A 9009-nucleotide genomic window follows, 5' to 3' on the forward strand; every position below is an offset into this window, starting at 1 on the left:
TCAGGAAATGGTCATGGAAAATACAACCTGTGTTCCAGTAAAGTTATTTAGTATCAAGTAGGGCTTTCATTTACAAAAACAGAACAAAATCACAAAAAGTTGAAGGATGTTGATGTTGATCTGCCCGACAGCAACGAATAATAAATTGCTTACTACAAAAATAATTGTTTCATATAAGCCTATTTGTTTTTATGTTTCAGAGGCTGTAAGAAAGTGCCGCATTCAGCCTAGTCCTCAGGAGTCGGATGTGGAAAAGGAGATAATGGTGTGGCTGCGGAACTCGCGAGACAGAGCGGGTGGACGAAAGCAGCGATTTCACCGTCAGCTGGCTAGCAGTGAGGCCGCAGTGGAAGAGTAAGCTTTGACAATGAATACTTAAGTATAAATATGTATGTAATTGTATGTATGTATGTTAAAACATTTTTTTTAAATATATTTCCAGGTGACTGGAGTTTGGAGTGGGTGACCGTTGCACGATGGGATGAAAGGGAGGACAGAGAGAGAGAGTCGACCGTCCATTCTTTTTTTTTGAACTTCACAGAATTACAAGTAGGCCTATACATTTTTCTTACAACTGATTTTTTCTTTTTTTTTTCACAATCTCAGCTGCTACCTCATTAGTAGAGGCAGTACAGGACTCCACCTTTTACTAAATATGTTTGGTTGAAGCCTCAGGGCATATGTCATTTGTTCCATCTGGTAAATGTCCCATATTTTTTCCACCCACATTTAATTGTAATGCATTTGATGGCCGCTGTAAGCAGCACATGCAATAAATATATTTATTGCATATCACTGTCCATTCTTTTGTTGTCCATCTGCCATCTTTAGCTGTTCCACCGTTTGGTTGGGCGAGAGGCAGGTTATTGTATGTATGTATTGTCTATTGTATGAGTTGAAGTGAACTTGATGAAAATGTACTTTACTAATAAATTAACAGTGCCTGAAGAAAAGAGACTGTTCGTTCATTCATTCATTCTATACAAGTGGGTTGTACCCCAAAGTATTAATTTCGGCCGTGGAATTGAACTTGATTCAGTTCCCCTGTGTCTGCCGGTTTTGATAGAAAGGTTGCACTGGTTTTATATTTGCAAATGTGTTTTATATTTGTTTTGTATTACATTACATTGAATCATTGATTTGAATCCCTTTGACTATTGAATTTTCTTTTACAATACAGATCTTAGTAATGCAGTGACTGCATACATTTTAGATTAATAGAATATTTTGGTGTTATAGTTTGATGGGGCTTCCTGAGGGCTAAGTGAGGGCTGCTTAGTCAGAGCCCCAAGTGGGCCAACGGGGGGCCACTGTAGGCATGTCGGGGCTATGTGAGGGCTAAGTGAGGGCTGCCCATGCAGGGCCAGCACTTAGGGGCCCACACTTTGCCAATGAGCAAGCCCTCTGGGGCCCTGTGTGGGCAGCCCACGGTGGGCCCTTAAGCCAGCCCTAAGTGGGCCCTGACGGGGCCAGTGCAGGCTCGCTTGCAGGGTTATTATTGGGTTCTGTTCTTGTTCATATTCTTATAACCAGTAAAACACCCTGAAGGCGTGAAGCACCCAAAAGGGTGAGGTCGCTCTGAAACAATTAAACAGGCACAGTTGAGAAGCAGGAGTTAAACTATTAATCTGGTGTCAGAGGTCAGATGAAGAGTTGCTGGCCGGCTCCAAATATAAATACATATATAAACCATGTACTGTATGGCTATCCAGGGTTTAATGAGGTCAGTGTCGTGATATTCATATAAAAGATCCAGATGATGATAGTCAGCTCCACATATGGAGATGCATGTGTTGTACCAACTTGGTTCATTTGCAAATCTCAGCAACCACAGTGGTTGGACTGACAACCATATATGGAGATCTAACAGCAGACCCGGCAACTACTGGCGATAGAGGCGTTAGCAGGCGAAAAGGCGATGATCGAAAAGTGGGCGGAGGAACGTCGGCCGAAAAGATAAAAATAATTAATCTTTTGGGCGACGTCGCCCGCCGATAGTGGGTGATAGCCAATGAAATTCAAGCGACACTCGCCATTGGTCTCTAAGGTCTCCCGCTGTTAAAAGGTACAACTGTAAGGGTCTCCATGATGTCACGTGATGTCACAAGGCGTGGCCATATACTATAGGGGTGTGATGTCACAATCGAGGCTTGACCATATATGGAAGTGTGATGTCATGAGGCGTGACCATATATGGAGGCATGATGGCACGAGGTGTCAAGTCACAAGGTGTGACCATATACGGAGGCATGGGTGAACGAACAAACGAACAATCAAATGGGAAATGCAGGTTTTCATAGTAAATGCGACCGACCTACAGTCACAATAAAAATCCCAGCCGTGTGAATTGATGGGGCGTTCTTTTCATCATACATCATCATACATCATCTCATTCCGGCCAATTCAAATTTGCGTCCTCACCTTCGTCTTCAATGTTTGTGTTAGGACAATGTTTGTGTTTACACACACACACCCTCAAAGCTGGACACAGGAGGGGCTAGCACCCCACAAAAATAAATAAAATATAATCAATGTAATGATGATATACTGAAATAGGTATATGCTACAATTTCGGCTATATACTATTCATCAAAGATAAAACCCTCTTTAACCCTCTTACAATGAAAAAGAGGGAGGGGTCTGTAGTATAGTAAATCACAGCACTGATATCAATGGGCCCGTAATTCAGTCAATCACAGCACTGATCCATGAAACACAATGACTGGTCAAACATTTGCCAAATGTATAATAATCACAGCACCTGCACCTAGACCTGCACGTAGGTAACAAATAATACAGGTGTCACTGTCCACACGTCAAGGTGCCCAGCAGTCCAGGTGCCCAGATGTCTGTAGTGCCCTGGTTTTGAGGCCCCATTGAAATACACCACTGTAGTGACACAGTAAAATCATCCCTTCCCCTAACCCCTTACCCATTATCATCAGCTGTGGGCACGGTTTCTGTTCAGGTGGGTGGTGCTAAGGTGATATATATAAGATATAGTGGTGGGTCCAAATGCTTACATAAGTCTAAAAGGGATAGCAAAAAAAAAGGCCCCACGCAATCAATTCATAGACGATAGAGTAGACGCTACTGTGAATTAACACAGGAATGAGACTGTATGCATATCATGGCTCCATTGTGTGAGTGTGACCCAGACACCAGGTAAGCATCATTCATACACAATTGCAATAGTGTAAATCACCAATGCATCAAATTCAAAGGAAAAGAGGGCAAGAGATGAGATCTCAAAGTTGGATTATGCTTTCCTCTGGGTTGATTGCTTTTAACATTCTTAAATAGGCATTGGATTGGTCTGCGATAAACTGATACATCATGGTATCATTTGAAACTCATTCGAGAGCTTGTAATGAGATTATACAAGCGAGACGCCTTTAAGATAATTTGGAGAACTCACATAGGGATCACTGTGAGACTGACCAATGTGACCCAGGTATATCTCTCACTGAGACATAACTGAGGTAGTGCGTCAAAATTGTTGATATCATATTGAGACACTTCTGAGAGCTTGCATTGCTCTCCTGCTCAGACTCTAAAAAAGAGAATCCGGTAAGACAATTTAGAGAACTCAAACAGTGATCACTGAGAGACTGAGCTGAGACCTTTTAAAAGAGAAATGATAAGACAATTTTGAGAACTCACCAATCAACTCAATTTGTTCTCACTGTGAGACTAAACAGTGTCTATTTCTCAGGAGTCATAATTGAGAAGGATGAGAAACTATACTTTGGTCTCGACTGGTGCTCATCTTTATCTAGGAGTTATAAATGATACATAAATGAGGTCTCATTCACGATTTTGCTTTACTTCTTTATCAGACAAAAAAAATAATACATAGCATTTGGATAGAATTGACTTTCAATGCTTACAGTAAATATACACAGTCTTATATTGACATGTAAAACGAGAACAGTGGTTCCCAAGGTAGGGTCCGGGGACCCCCAGCTAAATGATAGTTTAGAACCAAATGGACCCTTGATCTGTAACTGTTCCATGTGTACAACATTGATTTTAAAATATAAATGGGGGTTTCCAGAGATAGAAATGCCATTAAAATGGGGGTCCGTAGACTAATGCATGTCAAACTGGGGGTCCTTGACATGAAAAAGTTTGGGAACCACTGGTCTAGAAGAAGGAATGCAAGCCACCACTAGTCACCACTGCCATATTGTTGTGTTGCTCAAGTAGGATAGACCAGGCTTATTATTGTATTTAGAAAACAGGCTAATTCACTCAGGACTCGTGTTGCCTCCTAGCACTAGACCAGGGCTAGTTGGCTCCATGTACCTTCAGCTGGTTTAGCATACCCAAAGCGAAAAGACACAACGTAAGAAGTTGAAGAGCGGCTACAATGCTACATTTCTATTTTCTAGCAATAAACTTACTCGTGAGTCAACAGTCCATCCACACCCGCTGGTTCGGGTTGTTCCGCCCAGTTTTTTTTGGGAATCCTGAAATAGGTTTCCAGGACATGTCTGTCTATTTGCGCTCCAAAGCTGTCGTGGAGAGTGACATATATCGGCATTAGGGACACCCCGGTGTACGTGACGGCTGTGTTTGGGGGCTGGTCAGACTACAGTCTGACGAAACACCCTGTAGTCCGGACGTGTAGTGAAAACGTTGTCTCTGACGTCAGTGCCAATCGGATAATCTAAAATATCTAAAACCAGAGATTACACAAAAAATAACGCCAGGAAAGTGTAGTAAATCTTATAAAGGTCATTGATATATATTTTTTAGCTAAAAGCGTGTCCCTTTAAACATCTGCATTACTTAAAGGTAGAGTCAGTGATTTCACTTAATTCAAATATCACTTATTTTTTTGTTTTGTTGTGATAATCCTCTCTACTATAGAGTGTGCTGACCATATAAGGAGTTCCTCCCTGACCCCAGTTAACCCCTGGGGGTCAAAAAACCTTAGGTTTCGTTTTTGTTCTCTATCCTGATTGGATGAAAGCTTGTGTCCCAAGGCAAAAACGAAACCTAAGGGTTTTTGACTGAAATCACTGACACCCCCTTTAATGTAAAAGAAGTCTACACACAATTAGAGAATGTAGAAGACATTTTATTTTGGTCAAAGTTTGTTATCTCTCCTTTGGTACCAACGTCAATACAGCATGGAATTGTGAACACATTCTTAAACAATAACAACATAATAACTTCAGTTATTATTATTAAGGTCAGTCCGCTGCACCCCAGGTATTGGCAGAGGAAGTGAAGCGCCCAGGATTACATTAGATAATTGACACTGGGTGAAAAAATGGGTTGCAAAATCGTGGGATAAAAATTATATATAAAAAAAGGAATTAGCATATCTACAAGCTCACAACATGTGAGCTTACTCCTCTGAACATGCATGGAGAGTCTCAATCATTTTTCTTTTTATCTTTTTAACCTTGTCATCAGGCATGTCATTTAAGTACTCTTCAATGTATTTAAAAAAACCTGCATGTTTTGAGACGACTATTGTTTTTTTTCTTAAGTCCATCGCGAAGTACATAGCCTCCCTTAAAGCCCGTTCTTTGGAAGGTCTTTTGCGTTTCTCACTGCTGTTTTCTCGCTGCTGAGTCGCACTGTTGGACGTGGAGGGCATACAGTAGGGTCAAGAGACGGGGACAGGGGAATGGGAGGGGAAGGGGCAGCTGGAGAGTGAGGTCGTTGATTTTCATTTGGGGGTTGATTTTCATCTGATGCTGGAGATGGGAGAATTTCCAGATTATCAGTACTTCTATCTGGCTCCCCGACACCACTCAGGAACAAAAAGTTTTTGTAAAATTTCCATTTTGGAATGTAGATTTCATCTGCTCCGGTACCTGACTTCCTGCTGTCCGTGACAGCCTTGTGTTCCCGCTGAAATACGGTCCGTAGGTTCTTGAACTTGTTTGTTATGTCTCCAACTGCAAGAAAGCAAACAAACACATCAGTTAAACATGGCATTATCGTTCACATCCAATCAACTCGTAACATAAACCTATTCTTGATCTTGTTGCATTCCTAAAACATCATAATGCTTCTCTGCTCTATCACTGAATTGGTTCTGTGAAATCTTGGATACTCACACCACTAGAGGCCCTAGTAAGTAAGTAAGTAAGTAAGTAAATTTTATGTATAAAGCACTTATCAAAACAACAGTTACAAAGTGCTGTACAGTGGTCAAAAAGGTAAAAAAAAAAACAATCAATTTAAAACACGAGATTAATAACACGACGAGAAGAAAAGCAAGGGTGTTTTCTAGTCTGGATTTTTGGTATCCATCCACAGGACCTCTAATATAATATAAAATGTCTTAATTTGAGCGTGGTACAGTCTCCAAAAGAGACTCAGGGTGCCATTTTGAACGTCATATGATATGACATATAAGATTACAGTAATATGAGCTGGGGGCTTGGGGTATGTCATATTGCAATTTTAAGCATGTTAAGAAGCGCTTTCGACACCCCGTGGAGTGCGCAAAACGGCCTTGAAGTCATGGGAGTGTTTAAGGCGTGTTTGAGAGTTACCCAATCAACATGTCCGTACTATTTTCTTTACCAGTCAGCTGATGTGACATACGGAATGCGCACTTTGGGGATCGTTATATTACATTTCTTCAGGCTGGCACCATAGAAGACATGACATTTGGGTTAATTATTCCTATTGCACTGCATGCTGTCACCTTTATGCCTCAAAATAAGTTGTTTCTATTGAGAAACACCAGTAAAATTATATTTAAATTAATTTAAATTATAATTATATTATATTTGAAATGAGTAATGAGTTGAATGCGTGGTGTATGCCCGTGATCGTATGGTCTTCGCTCGTAGCATTTTATTGAAGAAGACTTGGATTGAGTGTGATACAGCGTATGAAAGCACACTTCCCAAGGATTATGGCGATGTTTTTTTTTTTTTTTAAGGTTGAGAAATGAAATAATTATGGCCGTTTCTAATCTCAACATTTCAAAAATAAAAGCCGTGGATGCGTCTTTTGCTGCGCTGTTGCCATGTCTCATAGAAACAAGTAAATAGGTCTATAAAAAGAATCCCAAAATAAGCGCATATAACAGGGGTCTGTAACCTATTTTAAATTAAGTGCCATGTTTTTATTTTCTAGATAGTGAGTCTGCTATATCCAGATTAATTTTAATGACACCACATTAAAATAAAAAACATATTTTGATTGTCCACAAATATAAAATTCTTCCATCTTTTTAAATATTTTCTTGCACATTGTTATAATGATCATTATATATCCGCCTGCAGTCAGAGTTCATAGTTTTAATGAATGAATGTGATTCATTGTGAGCTGGTAGATCTGCTATTTTCAAAAGTAAAATTTTAATTACATTTTTGTATTAGCCGTCCTTAGTTGGGCAAATGCATTCATCTGGGGATCCTTGACATGGGAATGTGCTGTGTGAGGATCACTGGTTTAAACAACATTAGGAGAAACCTTTAGAAACAAGAAAAGCAACCACAACTACCAATATTTACAAGCAACTTTACAGAAAAAGAAGCCGCTTATAATAAACAGACTTGGCAACACTCCAGCAGCGTCCCAGAGCCGCTCAAGTGTAAAATCAAACAGTGCTTTATCTTCTTTTTGCGTTTATGAGGTGCCTAGACCCACGTCTAATCGTTATGCGCAGGTCAAGGGGCTTAATAGCAAATTGCGCAAAGCGAAAATAATTAACATATGGACACTCCCACAATGCTAAAATATTCAGCAACGTCGTATTCCATATGTGTGTGCGTTCAACACGGGACGATAAGGCTTTCATAATACGATTGTGCGTAGAGCGAGGCCAATTTATGTATTACCACATGGTAAAACGCACCTTCAAAATCCAGCCCTCAGTCTCACTGGTGTTCCAGACAGAAATCCTGCAGGTGTCATAGTGGTAATAAAACACATTTCGCACCACTTTATTTTCTTGTGATTGTCAAAATCTTTATTTTAGAGCTCCTATGGATGCCAACAATCGAGAATAAAAAAGCCATAAGCACTTGCCCAAATGTACTGACCTCATTGGCATAACTCCAAGGAGTGTTTTTTGTGCAAAACTAATGCTTGGAATGGATTCAGAATCATGAAAACCCCCTAGTTTGACATTTTTGCCTGCCAGAGCATGTCAATGGGAGGATCACATGAAACCCCAATACAAAAATGCCCAATAGTGACAGCCAGTCAGCAAGTGGATTCATGAATGTATACATATAGACCAGGGGTGTCGAACTCAACTTGGGGCGAGGTCCGCATTGGTCAAAAGGTCACTTGATGGGGGCCAAAACCAGTTGCGCATGCACACTCGATGTCTCAGTCAGTCACTGCTATAATCTATCTATATATCTGTCTATGTATGCTCAGACCCAGCCAGCCAGCCAGCCACACACACACATAGTGCTCAGACCCAGCCAGCCACACACATAGCTCCGTAAGGGAGTGGTTGTACCACTCAAAAAATCTTCAAAAAACTGAAGAGGCTACTGGAGATTGGAGAACCTGATTTGGACATGATCTGATGCAGGACAATGTCACTATGACAGAAAGAGAAGATGGGTCTGGCCACATTCATTCACCCCATAATCTCAGTGGAAATTGGGGAATATGTTGACAATAGTCGACAGCTCTGCCGATTAATAATCGATTCATTGAACACACCCCCCATATTAATCAATATCAGATACAACTCATAAGATTTTATATTATGCACATGCCATGGTCACATAACCATTATATGTTGAGTGCATGCTTTGATGGTTACAGTTTTATAATCAGCTTTGATGAGTAAACCTTTGTGGAGATCTTCTCAGTTCTCATTGTATGCTAGTTACTGCCATTCAGGATGGAAAATGAAATCCATTTGGATTTGGGGAGAAGTAGTTTCATAAGGGGCTGGTATGAAGTACTTGATATAAAGAGAACATGTTCAGTTCACTAGTCTACACTCTACTCTACACCTGCCTTCATTTCATCTGATTGTCTGTCTGGCAGGCACTTAACAAGCGA

Source organism: Protomyctophum bolini (genome assembly GCF_963924005.1).
Source record: "Protomyctophum bolini genome assembly, chromosome: 11".
NCBI classification, from domain to species: Eukaryota; Metazoa; Chordata; class Actinopteri; order Myctophiformes; family Myctophidae; genus Protomyctophum; species Protomyctophum bolini.